At 43.1% G+C, this 25,316-nt stretch overlaps 1 protein-coding gene and 1 pseudogene across 2 annotated transcripts in view; one reads left to right on the forward strand and one right to left on the reverse strand.

Annotated features, from left to right (window-relative positions):
* Positions 1-25,316, forward strand: part of LOC116975236 (polypeptide N-acetylgalactosaminyltransferase 13) — a 234,818-nt gene that overhangs the window by 8,813 nt on the left and 200,689 nt on the right. Inside the window, exon 1 of one of the 2 annotated variants that reach the window (XM_033024065.1) lies at positions 9,646-9,812. The exons of the other annotated variant lie outside the window; for it this stretch is intronic. The gene's annotated coding sequence lies outside the window, so the exon portion shown is untranslated. Of the gene's footprint in view, positions 1-9,645; positions 9,813-25,316 lie in introns of those variants that run through there. 2 annotated transcript variants of the gene reach the window in all.
* LOC116975712 lies at positions 20,763-20,853 on the reverse strand (annotated as a pseudogene).

Raw genomic sequence — 25,316 nt, forward strand, 5'->3', positions numbered from 1 at the left:
TCCGCGAGCATTGCCACTTTTCATTTCACTGCACATCTCGTATGTGTATGTGACGAATAAACTTGACTTGACTTGACTTGACAAAATGCTGGAATAACTCAGCGGGTCAGGCAGCATCTTTGGAGAAAAGGAATTGGTGACGTTTCGGTTTAAGACACTTCTTCTGAAGGGCCACCTATTCCTTTTTTTTCAGAAATGCTGCCTGACCCGCTCAGTTACACCAGCATTTTGCATCCATCTTCAGTGTAAACCAGCACCTGCAGCTTCTTCCTATACACTTTAAACAGATGGTTATATTATTTGCAGAGTCAAAAGGAATTCAAAGTGGTTTAACTTTCCCATAGATTCCATTGTTCTGAGCTGAGAATGGCATCTTAAATGTGAACGCGTGGTTTTGCTTTATGATGTATGGGTTCAACATTGAAAAAAAATCAAGTTCCTGAAGTGTATTTAAATAATTCTTCCAGATTTATTTGGATGCAAGCACGACAACTGAATTGTCAAAATTTCTGGTAGGCTCTTTTAAATATTTTATTTCCAGATACTCAACATACGGTAAGGAACTGTGTCCAAGATAATCGGATTTCAAGGTTATGAACGCTAAAGGATCCAAAGTGTATTTGAATTGTGTCAAATAATAAGAGTTTGTTACAGTTTGCAGTTTTTTCCACACGTGAGTGGTTTCCTGGTTTAACTTGAGTGAAGACATAATATTTTGGAACACTGGGCAAAGATAATTACAACTACAAAATTCAGAAGCATTTTTTTGCAGTTTTTTTGCATAGTGGTGTTTCTTAAGCCTTTGTAATGTTGCATTTGATGGGAATAGTAACCTGCATAGTTTAAGTTATAAATATTTACAACTGGGATGCTTTGCTTTGTTAGGTGAGGTTAGTTCTAAGATGATTAAGATCAAAAAAAGATTAGAATAAATAAAAATAGTCAGTCAATTTACTAATTTACCATCTGGTCTTCCATCCTCGCCACAGTGATCAAGAATTTCCTTGATTAATTACGGTTGTTTCGCATTAGGTACTGTTACTTCATTATCAAATATGCAGTTGAAGGGATTTTAAAAGAATGAAAATCGCATTTCAAATGTATATGCCACAATTCAGCAACATTTAAAATTTATAAGATGCAGACCAAGGGGAACCATTTTGCTTGTTAAGACTATGTTAAGAGCCTTGTAGTATGAAAGATATTTTATGCTGACTGTTTGTATGTTATGGTAGCTTTTAGATGGCATAAATTTGTAATTGGGAAAAGGGGTTTGAATCTTGTTGAATGCAAATGCATTAATCTGAACTCAGACAGTTCACCAACCCTTAATGTTGAAAGTCAAATGAAATGCTCTAAACACTTAACTTACATTCATAATGGGTCCTTTCATGATCTTGAGACAACTCAAAGCTCTTCATACCCAATGAATGTCTTATGTTCTAAAGGTTTGGTCGTATAAAGTAGGCAAAGACGGTAGTGTTACTTACCGTGTTAGTATTACGACCCGAAACGTCATTCATTCCTTCTCTCCAGAGATGCTGCCTGTCCCGCTGAGTTACTCCAGCATTTTGTGTCTCTCTGAATTAAACCAGCATCTGCGGTTCTTTCCTACATGTGAAAAGGGGCTGTCCCACAGCGGCGACCTAATTGGCGAGTTTAGAAGAGTTTGCCCTCGATTCATACTCGCAGCATGGTCGACACGAGGCCCTAGGAGGTCTTTGTAACTCTTCTTCATGCTCGAGAGTAGTCCCCGCGTACTCGAGGTCTCAGCTAGGTCGCGGCGTATTTTTCAGCATGTTGAAAAATGCCTGCGAGTAAAAAAAGGTCGCCATGGAAAAAATCAATATTTTTTTTACTCATAGGTTTAGAGGAAGTAGGTCGTAGTAGGTCGTAAATGGATCTGTGGTCTTGCCTTCCACGGCCTCAAACTCGGCTGCAGTAGGCGCTCCAGGGCACAAAGGCTGAAGGTGTCCGGGCGAGGAGAGGAATGATGGTTCGCTAGATGATCCAGATTGAGATGACGGCGGGAGGCACTGTAGCCAGGACAACGGGCCTTTATGGCCTGCTGCAACTTGGACTTTGAAATTGCCGCCAAAACTCTTGCATATTGCCTCAGTGGGCTATTCATACACACTTAATCTGCGATAATGCTATGTATTGGTTTAATTTAGTTCATTGTCACGTGTACTGAGGTACCATGAAAAGCTATTGTGTGTGTGTGCTATCCAGTCAGCGGAAAGGCAATACATGATTACAATTAAACCGTCCACAGTGCATATGTACTGTACATGATAAAGGGAACAGTGTTTAGTGCAAGGTTTAAGGATAGTCTGAGGGTCTCCAATGAGGTGCATGGTACCTTAGAAACATTCTCTAGTTGTTGATAGGCTGGTTCAGTTACCTGATGACAGGTGGGAAGAAACTGTGCAGTAATAATTTACTGAACTATATGCAAAAAATAATTTAATTGTACCTCGTGTACATGTGATAATAAAGAACCATTGAACTTTGGCCATTACTGTTGCTAAAGGCCTCATGAGGAAGTGCCAAATAAGATTGCATTTGACAAGAGAAAATCTTCCCCAGAAGGCACTGAATATTGGGGGTTGCTTTCTATGACGCATGCTGTTCATCACTAACAACAAAATTCATTACTATCCTTGATGTTTTTTGGATGAAGACTTATTTTGCATTGATTAAGAATTATCACAAATTAATAATAACCAGGCTGCCTCAATTGGTTAGGACTTTAGAGGCATGGAAACAGGCCTTTCGGCCTACCGTGTCTGAGCTGAGCAGCAATCACCCCATACACTAACGCTATCCTACATACTAGCGACAACTTTACAATTAACCTACAAACCTCAACATCTTTGGAGTGTGGGAGGAAATTGGAGCACCCGGAGAAAACCTACGCGATCGCAGGGAGAATGTACAAAATATGTACAGATAGCACCTGTTGTCAGGATCAAACCTGGGTCTCTGCTGCTGTAAGGCAGCAACTCTACCATTGCACCACTGTGCTGCTTTAGTTGCTGTGTACAATATATTAAAATAGTGTGCAGATTTTTAAAACAAAGTCCTAAATCAAACTAGTTTATTTATGATCTAAGACTATAAGACATGCCTGAGATAGTTTGTGGCTGGCCATGGGTGGTCCTGGTCTTTTCTCGCCTCCACCCCCCACCTCCTACTTTCACTCTGAAGAAGACTCCCGGCCTGAAACGTCAGGCATCCTTTTCATGAGGGGATGCTGCCTGACCCGCTGATTTACTCCAGCATCTTGTGCCTATGTTTGGTATAAACCAGCATCTGCAGTTCTTTGTTTCTACAAAATGAAAGCATTGGGAACAGGATGCAAGTTGGAAAGATTGAACCCACTGAGTTTTATGGCCTATAATCCATTCAACTGAGTAAATTGTATCATCCATTGTAAGCTGACAAATATCTCGGGGCGTTAAAAATGTTGGCTCCTTTTGTCGAAGAAGGGCTAGAGATTCATTTGATGCAGGAAGAAATCATTTTGCCATGGCAACAAATGTCTTTTGTTTCAGTGTTTTCCCCACTGGAAAATGGAGAACAATTTTGCAGCTCATTTTTGTTTGTTACAATAATGCCCAGTAACACACATAATTCTTAATTGTAAATGATCGATATTTACAATGCTGCATGTTACATCCTTTTATAGTTTAGCTTATTGTAACGAGTATGTCATGTGGCAAAAACAAGGGGGCAGATTATTATCTCAATGGGGTTAGGTTAGGTAAGGGGGAGGTACAGCGAGACCTGGGTGTCCTTGTACAGCAGTCACTAAAAGTTGTCGTGCAGGTACATCAGGCAGTGAAGAAAGCTAATGGAATGTTGGCCTTTATAACAAGAGGATTTCAGGATAGGAGTAGAGAGGTTCTTCTGCAGTTGTAAAGGGCTCTGGTAAGACCACATCTGGAGTATTGAGGCAGTACAGCGTAGGTTCACGAGATTGATCCCTGGGATGGCAGATTGAAAAGACTAGGCTTGTATTCACTGGAGTTTAGAAGGATGAGGGGGATCTTAGAAATAAAAAATTATAAAAGGACTGGACAAGCTAGATGCAGGAAAAATGTTTAAAAAGTTGGGTGGGCCACAGTCTTAGAATAAAGGGGAGGCCATTTAAGACTGAGCTGAGAAAAAACGTTTTCACCCAAAGAGTTGTGAATTTGTGGAATTCCCTGCCACCGAGGGCAGTGGAGGCCAAATCACTGGATGGATTTAAGAGAGAGTTAGATAGAGCTCTGGGGGCTAGTGGAATCAAGGAATGGGGAGAAGGCAGGCACGGGTTATTGATTGGGGACGATCAGCCATGATCGCAATGAATGGCGGTGCGTGTGCGTGTGTGCATGTGTGTGCGTGTGTAAAAAAAGAAAAACAACTTGCCCCACACCCCTCCATTAAGCCTTTTCCCTCTCACCATATAGCTATATAGCTACGACCTCTGGTATTGGATATTTCCACCCTCGGGAGAAAGGTTCTGACTATCCTATCTATGCCTCAAACAAACTCAGAACAGACAGCACCTGTAGGCAGGATCAAACCCAGGTCTCTGGTGCTGTAAGGCAGCAACTCTACCACTGTGCCACCATGCCTCTCTGGTGCTGCAGCCTCACAGCACCAGACACCTGTGTTCGATTCTGACCTCGGGTTTGTCTGTGTGGAGTTTGCCCGTTCTGCCTTGTAACTGCATGGGTTTTCTCCGGGTGATCTAGTTTCCTCCCACATCCCAAAGATGTACAGGTTTGTAAATCAATTGGCTCTGTGCAAATTGCCCCATAACTTTTCCGAAAACCTTTCTGGAGTTACACTGGCTTTGGAACCCGAGGCACTCTGCGAGCTAGGCATCCTACACCGGCAAGACCCAGGGGCCTGCAAGGCAGCGGACTCTCCTCCCATCACAGGTCGACACTGGAGGCGACACTGGAGGCGGTGCACGCGGCGTGTGAGACCTAGCTTGCGGCGCAAGCGGTGTGCTAGACCTAGCAAGCGGGGCAGCCGAGCGGGTATCAGCGCCAGGCTAAAAGCTAACCCCTACAGACCGGCACTTCCTTCTATTCTGCTATCCAACGTTTGTTCGCTGGAAAACAAAATGGACTACCTTAGACTGGATTTAACTACACAAAGAAAGGTCAGAGACTGCAACGCCATCATCCTCACAGAGACGTGGCTCAACAACTCAGTTTCGGACAACGCCATTCAGCTGGACGGACTAACAACATTCCGGGCGGACAGGAGTCATGCTCTCAGCGGTAAATCTCGAAGGGGGTGGGTATGCATTTTCATCAATAACAACTGGTGTACAAACGCCGAAACTATGTCAAGCCACTGTTCTGAGGATATAGAATTTCTGACAATTAAATGCCGACCATTCTACATGCCAAGGGAATTCACAGCCATCAACATCACAGCTGTGTACATTCCACCCAGTGCGAACACAAAGGACGCACTGTCTACATTGTATCAGTCTATCAGCTCAATGCAGAACTCTAACCCGGACTCTGTCTACATAATCGCTGGCGATTTCAATCAGACCAAACTGAAGACAGCACTACCACATTATTACAAACATGTGAACTTTGCAACCAGGGGAAATAACATACTCGACCACGTCTACACCAACATCAGACAGGCATTCGGAGCTGCTCCCCATCCCCACCTGGGGAACTCAGACCGCCTCTCTGTTATGCTAATTCCAGCCTACAGACCTCTATTGACCAGGAACAAGCCGTCTGTGAAGCAGATCAGAGCATGGCCAGAGGGAGCCACCTCAGCTCTCAAAGACTGTTTCGACTGCACAGATTGGACCGTTTTTAGGGAGGCTGCCACTACCAACCATCATGTCAACTTGACGGAATACACTGAATCTGTGACTGGATATATATTCAAATGCATGGAAGATGTGACCGTCATCAAAAACATCACCACGAGGGCCAACAACAAACCCTGGTACACCAGGGCGGTACGTGAGCTCCTGAGAGCACGGAATGCTGCTTTCAAGTCCGGGGACAAAGACGCCCTTAGTACTGCTAGGGCCAACTTGAACCGGGGTGTGAGAACAGCCAAGCGTGTCTATGGACAGAAAATTCAAGCACACTTCACAGACACTAAGGACCCCAAACGCCTGTGGCAAGGCATCCAGTCTGTCACCGGCTACAGGCCAACACCCCCACTGTGCGAGGACAACACAGACTTCCTCAACACACTTAACACCTTCTTCAACCGGTTTGAGGAAGACAACACCACCACACCAACAAAAGCCCCTCCCTGCCCAGACCATGAAACACTTCACCTGGACCCAGCTGATGTGCGGAGGACCCTACTCAAGGTGAACCCCAGAAAAGCTGCAGGTCCTGACAACATACCGGGGCGTGTGCTCAGAGACTGTGCTGACCAACTCACAGATGTTCTCACGGACATCTACAACACCTCTCTGAGCCAAGCCATCATACCAGCATGCTTCAAAGCCACCACCATCATACCGCTACCCAAGAAATCCCCAGCCTCAACACTGAACGACTACCGGCCCATAGCACTCACGTCCATCATGATGAAGTGCTTTGAAAGGTTGGTCAAGGCCCACATAACATCCAGTCTCCCCTCTACACTTGACCCATTCCAGTTTGCATACCGTCCCAACCGTTCCACTGATGATGCCATAGCAACAGCACTCCACCTAAGCCTGGCTCATCTGGAAAACAATAACAGTTACGTGCGGATGCTGTTCATCGACTTCAGCTCCGCCTTCAACACAGTCATCCCCCAACACCTGGTGAATAAACTCGGCGAAATAGGCATCAGCACCCCACTATGCAACTGGTTACTGGACTTCCTCACCGACAGACCACAGACAGTAAGAGTTGGCAAAAACTCATCAGAGCCCACCATCATGGACACCGGGGTCCCACAGGGATGTGTGCTGAGCCCTCTGTTGTTCACGCTGATGACACATGACTGTTGTGCCAAACACAATTCGAACCATGTCATCAAGTTCGCAGATGACACAACAGTGGTGGGCCTTATCAGCCACGATGACGACTCAGCCTACAGAGAGGAGGTACAACAACTCATCAACTGGTGTGACATCAATAACCTTCAACTCAATGTCAATAAGACAAAATAAATAACTGTGGACTTCAGGAAGAAACAGACAGCACACACCCCACTCACCATCAATGGCAGTGCAGTGGAGTCTGTGAAAAGCACCAAGTTCCTGGGAGTGCACATCACAGATGACCAGACATGGTCCACCAACACCATCTCCCTAGTCAAGAAAGCACAGCAACGCCTCCACTTCCTTCGACGGATGAGGAGAGCCGACCTCCCCCCTTCTGCCCTCACCACTTTTTACAGGGGTGCCATTGAGAGCATTCTTACCAGCAGTCTCTCGTCTGGTATGGCAGTTGTTCTGCTGCTGACCAGAAGGCCCTACAGAGAGTGGTGAGGACAGCGGAGAAGATCACTAGATCACCCCAACCAGCAATCCAGGACTTATACCCATCTCACTGTCGCAAGAGAGCAACCAATATCATCAAAGACACCACCCACCCAGCACACAAACTGTTCACCCTCCTACCATCCGACAAGCGCTACCGCAGCATGCGGAACAAAACCACCAGATTCAAAAACAGCTTTTTCCCTCAGGCCATCAGACTACTCAACACACTCAAGAAAATTCCATGAACATTACACAAACAAAGACCAACTGACTGTCAAATTAACTTTAACTCAATGTCTGCAGTATGCTATTTGCACTTTTCTATATTGCACCTTTTATTATTGCACCTTAATAACATACCTCAAAATTTTACTACACTCTGGCACACTGTGAATATTTTATATCATGTATATGTCCATTGTCTATCTTTATTGGTATATTGTCTGTCTGTGTTATAAATATTACTTGCACATTGGAGTATGGGGAAACGCAATTTCAATCCTCTGTGTAACTACTTGTTGCATTATTTGAATTGACAATAAAGTTTACTTTGACTTGTAGAGCCTGTTTCTGCGCTGTATCTCTAAAGTCTATGAAGGCTTCTGTAAAGTGTAAACTTCTCCTGTGTGTAGGATAGTGCTAGAGTACTGGGTGATCGAGGAGTCAGTGGACTGAAGGGTCTGTTTCCCCGCAGCATCTCTCAAGACTAAAGCTGCCTTGTCATAGCCTTTGCATCGTGCAGCATTGCTTTCTGAAGCCAGCTGTCACACTATCCCTACCTTCATCTTGGTTGCAAGCCCCCTGTAATCTGTCTCATTGCTTGCAGATCCTACCTTAGTGCTATCATTGCGGTGCGAATCAAGTGATGGTGTGATTTCCTCATTGCTGACGTGTTGCTGTCCTTCTTGTGTTGGATATGTTGCCCACCAGCAACATTATTACATGAATTAATTTTATTTCATAATAATTATACCAATTACTAAAGTGGAAAATGCAAGAGGTGGGGTTGGTGGTTACAAGTATAATGTGATTTGTAAATGTCGGCATCATTAATATTGTTGATATTTCCACTGACTACAATAGTTCGAGATTGTTCTGCCCTCTATGACTTAAGGCATTTTCCTCTCCCTCCCCTCCCCTCCCTTCCCCCCCCCCCCTCACCCCCCTTCCCTCCCTCCCTCCCTTCCGCCTGCAGGTTTCCCCTACAACTTCTGTTTGTGCTTCATGCTCTACAAGTGTGAGGGGTTCAAGCTGTGTGGACTTGGCTGAATTGCTGGGTTAAGGTGCAAGCAGTCAGTGTGAAGCTTGCTGCTGTGCAAAGTGTTCAAGTGTGCACAAGATTGTGTGCATGTGCGCACAGGATTTCATGAACGCTTGAGTTGAGTTCTGCTTGATAATCAGCCAATGTGGAAGATATTGTCAATTGAGTGGATGCTGAAACTGTTCAGTGTAATTTAGTTTGGAGAAACAGCTTGGAAAAAAGCCCTTCAACCCACCAAGTCCATGCTGACCATCGATCACCCATTCTCAATAATTCCACTCATTTATGCATCCACGTCCTCTGGAAAATGGGCAATTTGCAGAGGGCCATCAAACCTGCACATCTTACGAACGTAGGAGGAAACCAGAGTACCTGGAGGAAACCCACATGGTCACAGGGAGAACATGCAAACTCCATACAGACAGCACCCAAGGTCGAGATCGAACCCGGGTCTTGGGCGCTGCAAGGCATCGACTCTACTGCCCTAGTCTACTGCCCTGGTCTTGCTGATCTGTATGCCAAAAAATGTATTTCACTGTATCTTGGTGCACATTATAATAAAGAAACCATTGACCCATTGTTTTAATTTAATTCAATGGTTCGATGGTCCTTTATCGTCACATGTACTGAGGCACAGTGAAATTTGATTAACCATAGTCATACGAAAAAAGCAACAAGATACAAAACGACATAAAGATTAAACATAAACAGCCACCACAGCGGCGTGTGAGAATCCCCAGGGCTCACAGCAAAAGCGGAGACCCATAGCCATCAGTTCAATGTCCGGGCCACACACATGCTCTTCACCGTGATGTGACCAGAGTTGTACCGACCGCTGTCACTCTCTCTGCCGTCCCTGTCCACCCGAACAGTCAGAATGCCGTCCACACTCGCACCAGACTCCAGGATGTTCTTATGGCGCGATGTTCCCGCAAACACCGAGATCACTGCACTCATGGCAATCCGTCCGAGTCCCCACCAGTGCAGACAGCACGTCCATCTTGTTTTTCGGCGACCTCACATTCCCCACTGTGATGGAAGGCGAATAACTTTTACCTTCTTCAAATGATCAGACAGCAAAAGGTTTGCCTCATTGACCACATTGCAATCAATCGGGTCATGTTAATTATTCATTGTAATCCCTGTGTCTTATTTTGGGGGCTGTTCAATTTCTCTCACTTTCTTCCTTTTTAAAATTAAACTTTGCTATGGTAATGTTTGGCTTGCCTTGCAGCGTTTTTGAATATTTATGCAGAGACTAGGGTTTGGCACAGCTGGCAATGAAGTCGACAACAGTGATCAAATTGAAGTACAGTAAACTCTCGCGATAACGGACCACGGGGGGGGGGAGGAGGGTGAGGATGTTGTCTGTTATTGCCGATTGTCCACTTTAAATGAACTAGGGGGGTAAAACTTAACCCAAGGCCGGGATGAAGAGCGCAGTGTTGGGGGTGGGGGGTGGAGATAAACCAGCGTAAATTCACCGGGTGGGGAGTCGTAGAACCTCAGCCATACAGGCGGTACATCAGGGACCAGCCTGGTACTCATGACTCCTTCATGTACACAATCGTGAGAGGAATAGATCGGGTAAATGCAGAATATATTCCCAGAGTAGGGGAATCAGTAACCAGTGGACAGATTTAAGGTGAGGGGGAAAGATTCAATAGGAACCTGAGGGGTAACATTTTCACACAAAGGGTGATGGGTGTATGGAACAAGCTGCCAGAGGAGGTAGTGGAGGCTGGGAAGGGGGCTTGCAACAGAGGTCTCGGCCCCTTATAACCGAAATCCACTATATTACGAGGGTCTACTGCATTTAGATAATACTACAAACCATTCAAATGAAAGTCAAGCAGTTTTTTTCTACATCTGGCATTCATAACTGTCTTTTTTTAAACTAGAAATGACCTCATGTCAAAGTAATTCTCTGTCGGTGTACAGGCAGGATTGTATGAATACTTGGTCTGAGTCCTGACTGTGTCTTATTTAATTCAGGGATGAATAACACGTCTAAATGATGAAGGGTGCCAAAAAATTCCGATATGACACAAGACTATTGGTGACTATGAATAATAGAAAAATCAATATGCTTCTTTAGATATTAGCAGTCATTGCATAATAAGATGGATTTGAAACTGATGCCTCCTTGATGACAATATTGATCCCTAGACCAATAATATGAAAAGATATTTTTGGTTCAACCATATTATCCAAATAATTTAACATTAAAACCCATCTTTACCTCCAATTGAAATTTTAAGTTTATTTCCACAGGAAGATGTCCTTAACTGTACTGCCAAAGAATATACTGTACTCATTACATTTTATAGCACTCAATTTTGTTTGTTCCAGGTGATCTTCAGACTGTTGGAATTAGAAGTGCCCTGCATACTAATTCAATAATGTATTGGTTCTGGTGATAAATATCCAGTACAGAAGTTAACAAGATATAGCATCTGTGGATGAGTCTGTAAATGGAGTTGAAGGTTTCAAGATCAGTTTATTGTCACATGTACCAATTAAGGTACAGTGGAATTCGAATTACCATACAGCCATACTTAAAAAAAAACTAACAAGGCACACAACTGCATAAAAGTTAACGTAAGCATCAACCAGGGAGGATTCCCCACGTTCCTCACTGTGATGAAAGGCAAAAAAGTCCAGTCTCCTTCCTCTTTATTCTCCCGAGGTCGGGGTTTGAATATAATATAGTCATACATCAAGGAAATTGGCCCTTCAGCCCAACTTGCCCACACTGACCAAGATGCCCCATCTAATCTAGTCCCACCTAACTGCTTTTGGTCAATATATCTCTAAATCTTCCCTTTCCATGAACCGGTCAAAATGTATTTTAAATGTTATTATTGTATCTGCATCAACTATTTTCTCTGGCAGCTCCTTCCATAAACACCACCCTCTGTGTAGAAAAATTCCCCCCCCCCCCTCCCCTCCCCTTCTGGTTAAATCTATTCCAATACTTGATTCCGCTACTCTGGGGGAGAACAGACTTTGTGCATCCCAGCTATTCCCCTTGTGATATTATACACCTCTATAAGATCAAGCCTCAGCCTCCTGTGCACCAAGGCACAAAGTTCTAGCCAGCCCAATCTCTCCCCATAGCTCAGGCCATCACCTGAGTTACTGGCTCTTCAGCAAATAGTCATTCAAACAACTTGCCTGGGCGTTGTGGGGGATCCAGCAGAAGAAATCTGGCCTTTAAAAAGTCAAAATTGAATATTAAAGAGAATACAGGTCTACCACCGCTTTACCGGCATCATTGGTGTTAGAGCCTTTCTGGATTATCCATTTTGCCGGATGAACAGTCCAACGTTACCAGAACGGTTCACCTAGGCTGCTCAGGGGCCGAGATACCGGCCCGCAAAGTTGGCCTCGGAAGTCGGCTATGGGAACGGATCTGCCGACTACGGCTGGGCTAGGGTTCCCGGAGCCCCAGCCGCAGGGGGCAAATTCGACCCGCCGATCGGCCATGGAAGTCCCGATGAAGTGAGATCGACCGCTTCACCCGACCTTGGCATCACATTTTTGGGGGGATATCTGGGGGAGATTTAATAATATAATAATAATAATAATATCTTTTATTGTCATTGCACATAAGCGCAACGAGATTTGGTATGCAGCTTCCAACCGATGTCATAACATAAATAAATAATAAAATTTGGTTTAGATATCCCGAGAACATGGATTGTAAAAAGAACAGTAAAACAGTCAAAACAGTTCACAGACTAAAGTGCAGATGTGTCTGTGCGACGTGATCATCCGAGGGAGACAGTCCAGGGGGGACGGGGGGCACTCAGCAGGGCCGGTTCAGAGCCGCTATAGCTCTGGGAATGAAGCTGTTCCTGAGTCTGGAGGTTCGGGCGTAGAAGGCCTTGTAACGCTCTTGTAATTTTGTCCGGATTAAAGGAGGTGCCAGACCACCGGTTTCAGGAAAGCAGTGGTGGACCTGTATAGACTATTTGATCTTAACTTGTTCAATGCCAGGTTTATTTTGTTGTCACTATTGGCCATGACCCAAATATATTCTGGGATGGCAGTGAACAGGTTAATATATTGTGCATCTATATACACGCTTACTTCCCCTATTTCATTTTTAGTTTTTTGAGCAGCCAGGAAGCTGTGGTTTAAGATTATTTCTGAGGGCTACAATCCCAATGTAAGCTATTGAGAAGTTTTCAAATCTCCCGAGAATACCTGGGCATTGTACTATATTTTATTTCTTCGGTGCTATAACATACATGATCTAAATTTCAGATACATTTCAGATTTTTTAAAGTTTCTTGATATTTCTAGTATATTTCCTAGTGTTTGCTGATATGATCCTCGGGTGGTGTCTATGTGGAGTTTGCACATTCTCCCTGTGACCACATCCCAAATACATGTGGGTTTGTAGGTCGATTGACCTCTGTAAAATTGCTCCCCTAAGATGTAGTAAGTGGATGGGAAAGTGGGATAACATAGAACTAGTGTGAGTTTGATACATCCAGGAGAAGACCAAGTGGAGTATTCCTGTCGAGTAGGATTGTGGAGATAGCTGGATCATTGTATCCTGGTGTGGAACAACTTGGGACATTTTAAAAATTATGTTATTTTAAAATGTAAGGGAAAAGCATCAAGTTAATGGCAAGACCCTTAACAGCATTAATGTGTAGGGGGATCTTGGGATTCTAGTCCATAGGTCGCTGAGAGTGGCAACACAAGTAGATAGAGTGGTGAGGATGGCGTATGGAATGCTTGCTTTCATCGGTCAAGGCATCGACTTTGAGAGTGGGGAAGTCATGATGCAGCTCTATAGGTCTATAGTTTGGCTGCATTTGGAGAATTGCGTATTGTTCTGGTCACCCCGTTAACGGAAGGTTGTGGAGGCTTTGGAGAAGGTGCAGAGGAGGTTTACCAGAATACTACCTGGATTTGAGGGTAGAAGGAGCGATTGGCTAAGCATCATGGATTGTTGTGTCTATCGTGAGGGAGGTTGAGGGCAGACCTGACAGAAACATATAAAATTATGAGAGGCACAGATGGGATAGATGGTCATAACCTTTTTGGCAGGATAGAATATTCAAATACTAGAGGGCATAGCTTTTAGGTGAAAGGCACAAAGTTTAAAGGAGGGGCAAATTTTACACAGAGGATGGTGGGTTCCTGGAACAGGCAGCAAGGGGTGGTAGTGGAGGCTGATATGGTAGTGGTGTTTAAGAGACTTTTCGACGGGCACATGGATATGCAGGGAATGTAGGTGTATGGATCACATTAAGGCAGATGAGGCTAGTTTATCTTGGCATCATGTTCGGAAGAGACATTGTGGGCTGAAGGACCTGTATTATTCTATGTTCTAATTGTTATATAAATACAAGACATCATTGTTATATTTTTTCCCCTTGGCAAATTATTTTTTCCCATCAGTGCTTTTTCATGTAACAAACAGCAGGCATTTGCTATAACTGTCAACTTTAATGAGTTATCTACATTATACAATTTTCATATTTTCAACTATCATTCCCAAGCTTTGTTTCCACGGTGACAACATTGATTGGATTTTAAAACTGAGTTATTGCTTAATTAAAAGATCGTACGAATAGGAGTGAAAGGAGGGGATTCGTGAGAATTACAATTGGGAGTAGGTCAGCTGGAATGTGCTAAACTATCTGGACAAGGCAGAGCTGAAATCCAGCCCTGTAGATGGTCACAAGACCATAAGGCATAGGAGCAGAGTTGGGCCATTTGGCCCATCAGGTCTGCTCCACCATTCAGTCATGGCTGATCCATTCTTCCCTCTCAACCCCATTTTCTTGTCTTCTTCCCCTAACCATTGACACCGTTACTAATCAAGAACTTATCAATCTCTGCTTTAAAAACACCCAATGACTTCACTTCCACAGCCATCTGCGGCACAGTGGTGTAGCGGTAGAGTCGCTGCCTCACGGAGCCCATCGTCCTGATCTAGGGTGCTGTCTGTATGGAGTTTCCACGTTCTCCCTGTGACTGCCTGTATTTTCTCCGGGTGCTCCGATTTCCTCTCACATTCCAAAAACTTGCAGGTTTGTAGGTAATTTGACTTCTGTGAATTGTCTGTAGTGTGTAGGATAATGCTAGGGAATGAGGTGTTGTGGGCGGCGAGGACTCAGGTGGACCGAAGGGCCTGTCTCCGCCCCGCGTCGCTAAACCAAACCAAACTAAACTAAACTAAACCACCCTCTGGCTAAAGAACCACCTTCTCATCGGTAAATGACTGTAGATGGTGATGTGTAACATGTAAAGCCCCTGTCCGACGTAGGCGATTTTTTCCGTGACTACAGGCGACTAGGCTCTTTTCACATGGTCGCGGGGTGACGCCTGTGTGGTTGTGAGTATTCTCCTCAAGTCGCCTAAAGAGTCGTAACGCTTTTCTGGTTGCCGCTGGATTTTGAAATGTTCAAAACTTTTCGGCGACTGTGGGCTTGACGTAGCTTGTCTTCTCCTGTCGTAGGTGCTGTCGTTGGTTGGCGCCAGGATTATGCAGGTTGTCGCCAGATGACGTTGGTTGGGATAATAGATTTTAATATTTGAACTGTGCTTTCAGCCACTTTCTCAAAGAAAAACGATTTTGTGCTTGCAAACTTGCTTTGCACAACTGTGGTGATACTTTTCATGCAGTACCATGTTGCCCAGAACTTTTATTGCTCTTCGGTTATTGTAAGCTGGGTGAAGACTCAGATAAATCGATTGCTTTTGTTTCCTGTGGGTGGAATGTACTAGGTCAGAGTTAGTATTCTGGTGTAAGATGAGATCAGAGGGTGGCTGATTCAGCTTATCAAAACTGTAGGTAGGATGTTGTCAAGGTCTATAACCATCACTGTGCTGTTCTCTGAAGTATTACTTTGATGTCAGGTGCAGGGGATTGAGCTGGTATTGATAATGTAACGGACATCTGGAGGGAACAGAGTAGAATTGCTTCTTGGCTGCAGATGATTGGAATTGCACCAGTCTTAAATCTTGCAATTACATGGATTCTGTTTAGCAACACTTTAAGATGGCTATGATCTTCGAGGCTATTTCCTCGCACTTAATCATTATAATTATGAAATGCAGTGGGAGGTTATTCAGCCCATAATGCTTGAACCAGCATTAAAAAAGAACCACTTAATCTATCTTCCCACAGCTCGGCAGTATTTTTCTTTAAATGTCAGATTTTGACATTTGATGCTTCCGGTTTACCTGTGGTAGGTTGTATCTGGATCAATAGTATATACATGCTGCCTGTATATCATAGGCTTTGTATTAGGACTGAACATTGAACAGTGCAGCACAGGAACGGGCCCTTTGGCCCGCAATGTCTATGCCGTACATGATGTCAAGATAAACTCATGTCCTCTTGCTGCACATGATCTTGAAAATGGCTTCGAAAACTGGCGACTGTGTATACTGTCTCAGAGGACACTGCTATTCACTTGTACTGTATCTGAGATGCCTATCTGACATTATGCTAATCTGATGCATTTGACAAGGTTCCACATGGTAGGCTGCTCTGAAAGCTTAGAGTGCATAGGTTCCAAGGAGAGATAGCTGAATGAATAGAAAATTGGCTTTATGGAAGGAAGCAAAGTGTGATGGTGAAAGTTTGCTTCTCGGACTGGAGACCTGTGACTAGTGGTGTACTTCAGGGTTTGGTGCGAGTTCCATTACTGTTTCCCTCTACAGTATATTGGATGAGAAAAACATGGCAACATTTGCAAGTTTGCAGATGATATTTGCAGGCAAAAGTGGGTGGTATTGCCGAAAGTGAAGAAGGATGTCAAAGGCCAAAGGACGGGGAAGATGAATGTTAAAGGATTGCAGCAGGATCTTGAACGGTTGGCCAAGTGGGTTGAGGAATGGTTGATGGAACTTATACAGAGAAATGTGAGGTTTGGCATTTTGGAATGTTTAACATGGGCAGGATCTACAGAGTGAATGGAATGACTCTGGGGAATGTTGTGAATAGAGGGATCTAGGATCCAGTGTTCCTTGAAGGTGGCATCACAGGTAGACAGGGTAGTCTAAAAGGCTTTTGGTACATTGGGCTCCACCATTCAGAGTATTGAGTATACAGTGCCTTCCATAATGTTTGGGACAAAGACATATAATTTATTTATTTGCCTCTGTACTCCACAATTTGAGATTTGTAATAGAAAAAAATCTCTTGTGGTTAAAGTGCACATTGTCAGATTTTAATAAAGACAATTTTTATACATTTTGGTTGCGCCATGTAGAAATTACAGCAGTGTTTATACATAGTCCCCCCATTTCAAGGCACCATAATGTTTGGGACACAGCAATGTCAGGTAAATGAAAATAGTCATGTTTAGTATTTTGTTGCATATCCTTTGCATCCAATAACTGCTAGAAGTCTGCGATTCATAGACATCACCAGTTGCTGGGTGTCTTCTCTGGTGATGCTCTGCCAGGCCTGTATTGCAGCCATCTTTAGCTTATGATTGTTTTGGGGGCTAGTCCCCTTCAGTTTTCTCTTCAGCATATAAAAGACATGCTCAAATGTGATTTTTTTCTATTACAAATCTCAATTTGTGGAGTACAGAGGCAAATAAATAAATGATGGGTCTTTGTCCCAAACATTGTGGAGGGCACTGCAGACGTTGGGAGGTCATGTTGCAGTTCTAGGCACCATGTTACAGGAAAGATGTCAAATTGGAAAGGGTACAGAGAAGATTTAGTACAGTTATTATGGTAACTGATGGAAGAGAAATAGAATCAACATTTCAGGTCTGAGATCCCTTTTAAAGCAAGTATAAAAATCTGTTTGTCAGCACTGGAGAACACCTCAGACCCAAAATATTATTATTTCTTTTGTCTTAAGAGATACAGCGTGAAAACAGGCCCTTTGGCCCACCGAGCCGCACTGACCAGTGATCACCCCGTACACTAGCACTATCCTACACACTAGGGATGATTTACAATTTTACCGAAATCAATTAACGTACAAACCTGTACATCTTTGGAGCGCGGGAAGAAACTAATGCACCCGGAGAAAACCCATGCGGTCATAGGGAGAACGTACAAACTATGTACAGACCGCAACTGTAGTCAGGATCGAACCCAGGTCCCTGGCGGTGTGAGGCAGCAACTCTACCGTTGCGACACCATGCTGCACTCTAATTCACTTTCCACTTATGCGGTTGATCTGCTGAACGTTTCCGGCTATTTCGGTTTTTATGGGTGCTGCCAGCGGTGTGAGAATCCATGACAAAAAAAAGTAAGATTAAAGAGAACTTACCAGTTTGAAGTTTGATCTTTATTTTACGAGGAGTTACGGTGAGCGATTACGTGAAGAAGCCCCGCCAGTCCGCATGCGTATCAATCTTCAAAGCAGCGGTGTGAAATCACAGATAACGGCAGTCGAAGTAACATAGTAAGACTTAGAGAAGACTAGAACTACCTGATGATCTTTACGATTATGAGGGCCGGGAGCGGAGGGCACGTAATCGCTCACCGTAACTCCTCATAAAATAAAGATCAAACTTAAAACTGGTAAGTTGTCGGTTAATCTTACTATTTTACTTCGGAGTCACGTGAGTGATTCCGTAACGATTTCAAAGCTCTATAATTTCATGCCGTGAGAAATGAGTCTCCACAACCACAGCTGCTTCATTGACAGATGAGGGAAACATTCATAATGAATAAATAATAGTAACTCCTCTCATTCGGGAGTAACTAACCACTGAACCTAAGTAGAGTTGGCAAATACCCCTGGTCTGGCCATGGGTTATTATGAATTTTTTAGAGGTTCGTTCGCCCATCCTGCAGTCGCCAGGATGTGGTCCAGCGGAACGTTCATAACCCTTGCTGCTGATATTGTAGCAGCCCTGGTAGAGTGAGACTCGAAAATATATCAGTATCTACTCCTGTATGAGCCAAGCCCTGTTTCAATCACCTGGGGATGGTCCAACCCATTACCCTTTTAAAAGATTTTTGTAATTATCAACATTGCTAGTTCCGAGCCTCTAAGCTCTTCGTGAACTTGACGTATTGTTATATATGTATGACCATAACCAAAGGTTCATGAGGTATGCCATGAAACTACTTTGAGATTTCATGTCTACTCTGCTTAACCAAACATTAAAACATAATATTATTTGCAGATGTAACCATCCTATCTAGTCACAATATGTAGTGACTGAACCCGTTGGCTCAGACCAGCGCCATGAGGATAACTACCTTATGAGAGCCGAGCCAACTAAGGAGCTGGAGCCCCTGGTGAAAATAGTGTTAATATCACATCAATATCCCATACTGCCCTGTGCTTGTCCTGGGAGAACTTGTGTGAAAAATATCCTTTATAACTCGATATTAGAGGGTGAAACCCGCCAGAGTGGGTCCCTATTGCTGCAGTAAATAAGATGGGAAAGCACGTTGGGCACAGTTAATGGTCCTATAACTTAATTTTTTGTCAAAGACCCATTTGAAACGAACTCCAAGCTGTCAGTTATCTGTGCCATATTAGATGTAACTTAAGTATTTAAACAAACACTTCCCATTTCCTGAAGAGGAAATGTAATGCTTTCCTTTCTTGGTGCTATCCCTGCATTTGCAGCGAGCACATACATGAATTGGTCTGACAATCCGAGTCGCAGGAACGGTCCACTCAGAATCTATAAGTCAATAATTGATTTATCATGCAGAGGCTGGTTTCCCGATCCACATGCTAAACCAGCAAGTTTTATGTTAAGAATAACCATAAAAGGTTGTATTATTATTCCCGACAAAGCGGGAAGCATAGCTGCATAGGTCAGTCAGACAGAACGACAACCTAGAGCGGGATTTTGCTGACATTGCAAGACCCGACTGATGAGGCAAAATGAAGGGAGACAAACATAACTTCTTTCTCCTTGTAGCGAGAGTGTATTTTTTGCCTATGTTATGCCTCATATTTTGCAACCGGTAAATGAGCCTGGAAACAAACATATCAATTCGGTATTCCATCGAGCCATAATTTCATTAAATGCTTTGTGATCCAACACCCATTTTGTGTTGTCATTGATTATACGTGATGATATTCCAACGTATATTAGGTAAATTATTACAGGATATTCTGTCTTGATTGCACTCATGTGCCTAACATACGCCACCACCATAGTGTATCTACTTGACGTTGAACATGCAGATTATGCATATTCACTCAGTAACCCTTTAACCTATAGAATGCACCTAGTGTCTATAGGTAGTTTATACCAAGAACTGAATAATTGTTAATTGATGCAAGTCTCCTCCACCTTTGAACTAGATGGCATGCATAATTTTCCACCAATATAACTGAAATTTTACTGACCAGATTACTGGAGCAATGCTGAATACTGTTCGTCTACCATAATGACCTTGGTAGCTTCAGCTGGTAAAAGCATAAGGTCTGTCTCAAGACCTACATGTCATTTGAGATTACCACTCTGCAAAGCTGAATTACAGCCACTATATTGTCCAATTATACTTAATAAATTGAAGGCTGTTTTATCACAACAGGATTGTTCGAGGCTCCTATTAATTCCAATCTCTTACCTCAGGACGGAATCACAGGCTAATTAATAGTTAAGAGTAATCCCAATAATGAATAAATCTAATTGGTGTAACCTTCATTTTCTTGAACATAGTTTGAGGCTGAACAGTTGTTTTTAACCACATACAGCGTTAGAATATCCTCCAGACCTAACAAATGTTTTTGAGCTCTGAGCAATCCAAGCATTAGTTTTAGTAAAGTGGTAAATAACCTGGGAACTGAAGGTAATCCATTTTGCAATGTTTATTATTGCCTTATCCAGATAATTTTCAAAATGTCCCAGATGATCTCTGTAAATGGGAGCATCTTAAGGAAATCAGATGCGAAGTAAACGACATTCTGCATCTTTTCCACAATGGACAGGTCCGCCTGTGAATTCCTGACCATAATACTTAGCCTGCCTTGTAGGACAACTGGACATAATTCTGAGCTTGCCTGTAAAGACAAATTTGGCCCAATTTCTGTGCTTGGAACCTTGGTATTGTGAAGCTTTACATGGTTAGATGCCAACTATTTGTGTGTTGTAAGGCCACTAGGACCCCTTCCATCCTTATCAAGGGAAATGCTATTTTCATTCGACACATAAACTAAACACATGTTATCATTATTATTGGTACAAACAAGTGTAAATATTACCACTTGTAGCTGGTCCCATATTTTCCCTGAGCCCGACTTGGGTCTCGGATTTAAAGACCTCTGTCCAACTTTCATACTGCCACCAACTTCAGTGAACTGCTTACTGTCAACGGAGGCGTGGGGTGTGTTGTTGCCGCAACGATGAAGCTTTGCTCGTTATTGGTACCTCTTTTTTATAGATTGGTCCGAGAGCTTTGCTTCCTTATCCAGTTTTACCTGTCGAATAGGTCTTACCTCAAGAGAAGGTTCAGCGGCTTGTTTTAATGTCACCCCTGAGCGTTGTTTATTCCCGGTATTTATAGCATGAGGGGAACTCTAGCCCCTTCCGGGTATTCTCCACCTTCGTTTGCAAGGACTCCCTTGTATCCATACGCATTTATTTCAGTACGTTCCACAGACATATTTTTAGAATTTTGAAGTTGGTTACACTCACCACTCGTATTCTCTTTCACAGAGAGAGGATTTTTGGACAGCCATGAGCAGGTGCTGGTACCAGAGTCTCCTGAGGAGACCTTCGAATATAAAGCTCCTTTTGCTGGAGCATATTATGCTGGAGCTGTGCTCAAACAGCTTTCTTGGCTTTATGCCTTGAGGTATGCTTTCCAATACCTCCAACCTCAGGGACAGAACAAAACTGCCCTGGTATACTCAACCTCCTCCTTGAGGGAGACATTATGCAGCTCGTCTACAGGTGCTGCTGCCATGAGCTCGCAAAAGGACCCGTGGATATAAAGCTCCTGTTTCTGGAGCTGATCTTTCTCTATACAGCCCTTACCTGAAGCTGCTGCCACGGCCCATGGGGTGACCTCTTGGTTATAAGCTCCTCCTGGAGCCTGTCGTGATGGAGCATCCTTTCTATCAGGTGCTCCATCTTACCAGATGTCCCCAGACGTCGCTTTTATTGGGAGGTGAATCCTCCTGGCCCGATTCTCGGGCTTGCTGTTAAGTGGCTTTCCCCCCCCCCCCCCCCCCAGGATTGGCCATGGTGCAGTCGGCACCTTGCTACCGCTAGAACTTACCCCTCCCTGGGAACCACAGCAGTCTGGAAGCCGCTGACCGCCTTGTCAGCGGCTGGAGTAGCGCACCCGACGTCCGCCGGCTCCCGCATTTGCGGTCTGGACTGGGTCTTCCGACAGCCCAAGGCCGGTTTCCCCGTGGCTCGACCGGGCTGCGCTACTATATCCAGCAGGAAACAACCTGGTAAGTATCGAAACTTACCTGCAGGTTTTTAACTTACCGCTGGCAGGAATGAGTTGCCTGCCAGACCGGTGCCTCGCCAGTGCGGATGACGTAATGATACGCATGCGGACTGGCGGGGCTTCTTCACGGAATCGCTCACGTGACTCTGAAGTAAAATACAAATCTTCTGCAGCTAAATTTTGTTAAAATTATTTTAATTTCCAAACATCAGTTATGTCCATTTCAGTGAGCGTCTGCTGAAAGTAATTACACAGTTTAAATTTGTAAAATGGATACAATTTTCCTTTTAAGAAGCAACTATGATGGTGAACTATGAGAGATCATTAAACTTGAGGGTTATGTGGCATTATCTTTTACATAAAAACTAATTAAAACGTGGTACAGGTAGCTCATTGCCTGATTTCCAGGTCAACAATATTGAATCTTTTACGCTCATTGAATACAAATGAAATTGATTAAAACTGTTCGGAATTGCTGTAAGCGGTAGTGTTATATCAGGTTTCGGAAATTGTGTATAATTTATATTTTCATGGGAATATTTTGTTAACCTTACTAAGAGTCTTTTGTTAATTTTAATAAATCTGAGGATGTCAAGATAACAGGTTAAATTGAATGAGTATTTTGCTTCAATGTTAATGTCATTCAACTTTTTTTTTAGTTTGTAGAGAGGCAGCATGGAAAAGGCTCTTCGGCCCACTGGGTCCATTCAAACCATGGATCACCCGTTCACACTAGTTCTATGTTATCCCACTTTGGCATCCACTCCCTGCACACTGCAATTGTACAGTCTTTAGTCTTGAGAGATACAGCATGGAAACAGGTCCTTCAGTCCACCGAGTCTGCACTGACCAGTGATCACTCCATACACTCGCATTTTCCTACACACTAGGGATAATTTTGAATTTTTGTCAAAGCCAATTAACTTCCAAACCTGTATGTCTTTGGGATGTGGGAAGAAACTGGCAAACCCGGAGGAAACCCATGTGGCCACAGGAAGAACGTAAAAACTCTGTATAGACAGCACCCATAGTCAGGATCAAACCTATGTCTCTGGCACTGTGAGGCAGCAGATAAGAGGTGTTAATCAAATTAGATTTTTGAAAAGCTGAATGTCATGTTTTGTGAATATCATCAGAACCTTTAGTTCTACATGAGATACCAGGCAAATAAAGAAAATGCATTTTAAAGAAAATATCAATACATTATCACATCTTGGTGGTTGAGGTATTAATCTTAGAAAGAAGATGTAGGTATGTTACAAAACTTACCTTCAGCGGAGCTGCAATTCTGCCACTGGCCGTGTGCGAGATTTTGGCGCTTTTGAGGGGGGTGGGGGGGCGGGGTTAAAACGGGTTTTTTTCCCGACCTGATCCTGAATTATATTTGTTTGAGTGCAAGATGTTGCTAAAGAATCGTTCCTACGGCTGTTCTGTGTGTTTTAAAAAAAAATTAACCCGACAAGTTAATCGCTGGAATGATTTTAAAATCAGCTTCTGAAGCCGCCAATGCCGACAACGGGGACGGATTTTATGGAGGACCAGGTAAAAGAAAGTAGTTTATTTTTATGTATAAAAGTGTTTCTTAAGATGTATTTAATTCACATTTTAAGTTGCGAAACGGTGATTTAGTCCCCGAAGAACCGGCAGTGTATTTGCTGCAGATATGGGGGACTAAAAACACCGCAATCTCAACGTTCCAAATGGTCCCGTTCCAGAAAATCCCACTCGCAAGCTGATTTAAATGGCCATTAATTTACAGGTATTAAACATTAAATTCCTTCCATTTGGCCTATAAACCCATGACAATGAGATTTAAAAATTATGTTATATTCTGAATTCTTGTGTGAATGTTATTTGGACACCTAGGCTATTTAAAAATGTTAATCTATTCTTAAGAAATGGATAGATGTTTAGATCTAGTAATTGAATTTTATAATTAGCTACAATTAGGTAACTAACTAATTATATGCTTTAATTTCAAGTCATCTAAGTAAGATTGTTTCATATTTGTTTCAGAATGCTTCAATCTATAATAACTGAAAATTTCTTTCAGTTCTCTTAAATTTTAAGAAAGTTATCGGCTTTTAAATGTTCTCGATCACAGCTTTTGTGTTAAGTCAATGAAAAAGCAATAGGGAACAAGATGCCAATTTCCGAGTATGAAAATGGCCTTTTTTAATACTGAAGATATGAAAGTGAATTAGGTGTCAAATTAAACTTCTTTTATGCTTTATCTGATGGGATAAATTAAATTGATTTTTTAAATCTCAAAATTTTGTAACATTGCTAGAAGATGCAAGCAAGAATTTTGTCATCTACTTTGCTGCTTGTGATTCTATTTCTTAGAATGTCCGAGGCTACAAATTGACCATTTCTGAAATGTGTAACTCTGATTAAGCATTCCTTCTGCAACAGTGTTTTGTAAAGTTACACCATAACCTCATAGAACTTAGTAGTATGCAGCACAGGAACTGGCCCTTCCTCACAACCAGGCAAGAGTCAAAAGTGCAGAGAAGATTTACGAAGATATTGCCAGGCTTGAGGGCCTGAGCTACAGGGAGAGGCTGGGCAGGCGAGGACTTTCCTCCTTGGAGTGCAGGAGGCTGAGGGATGATCTCATTGAGCTGTATAAAATCATGAGGGGAATTGATAGGGTATCTGTACGGAGACTTTTACGCATAGTAGGGGAATCAAGAGCCAGCGAACGTAGGTTTAAGGTGACATGGGAAAGATTAAATGGGAACCTGGGTTTTTTTTTGCATTATATTTCATAATATATTTGCATTAGAGCCAATGCCGGGAAGGATCACTAGGTTGGTTTTTGAGATGAAAGGCTTGACATTTGGAGAATGCTCGAGCAGAATGTTGGAATATAGAGGAATAGGAGGTGAATTTATTGAAAAATAAGATTGAGGATCAACATGATATAAATTGGAAAGAAGTCTTTCCCTTTTAAAAATAGAAGGCGTATGGGGTGGGGTGGGGGTGGGGAGTGAACCATTTCAGATGGGTGAGAAGGAATTATTTTGAGACTTACGAATCTTTGGGATTTTCTTCCACAGAAAGCAGAGGTGAAATCATGAAATGTATTCAAGGTAGAGATGGGAAGACATTTAAACAACAAAGGAGTTGAGGGCAATGGGGAGCAAGCAGTCAATTGTTGTTGAGGTTGAGATTGAATCAACCATTTAATGTGGGAGCAGGACTGAG

This window comes from Amblyraja radiata, chromosome 7, assembly GCF_010909765.2.
Source record: "Amblyraja radiata isolate CabotCenter1 chromosome 7, sAmbRad1.1.pri, whole genome shotgun sequence".
Taxonomy (NCBI): domain Eukaryota; kingdom Metazoa; phylum Chordata; class Chondrichthyes; order Rajiformes; family Rajidae; genus Amblyraja; species Amblyraja radiata.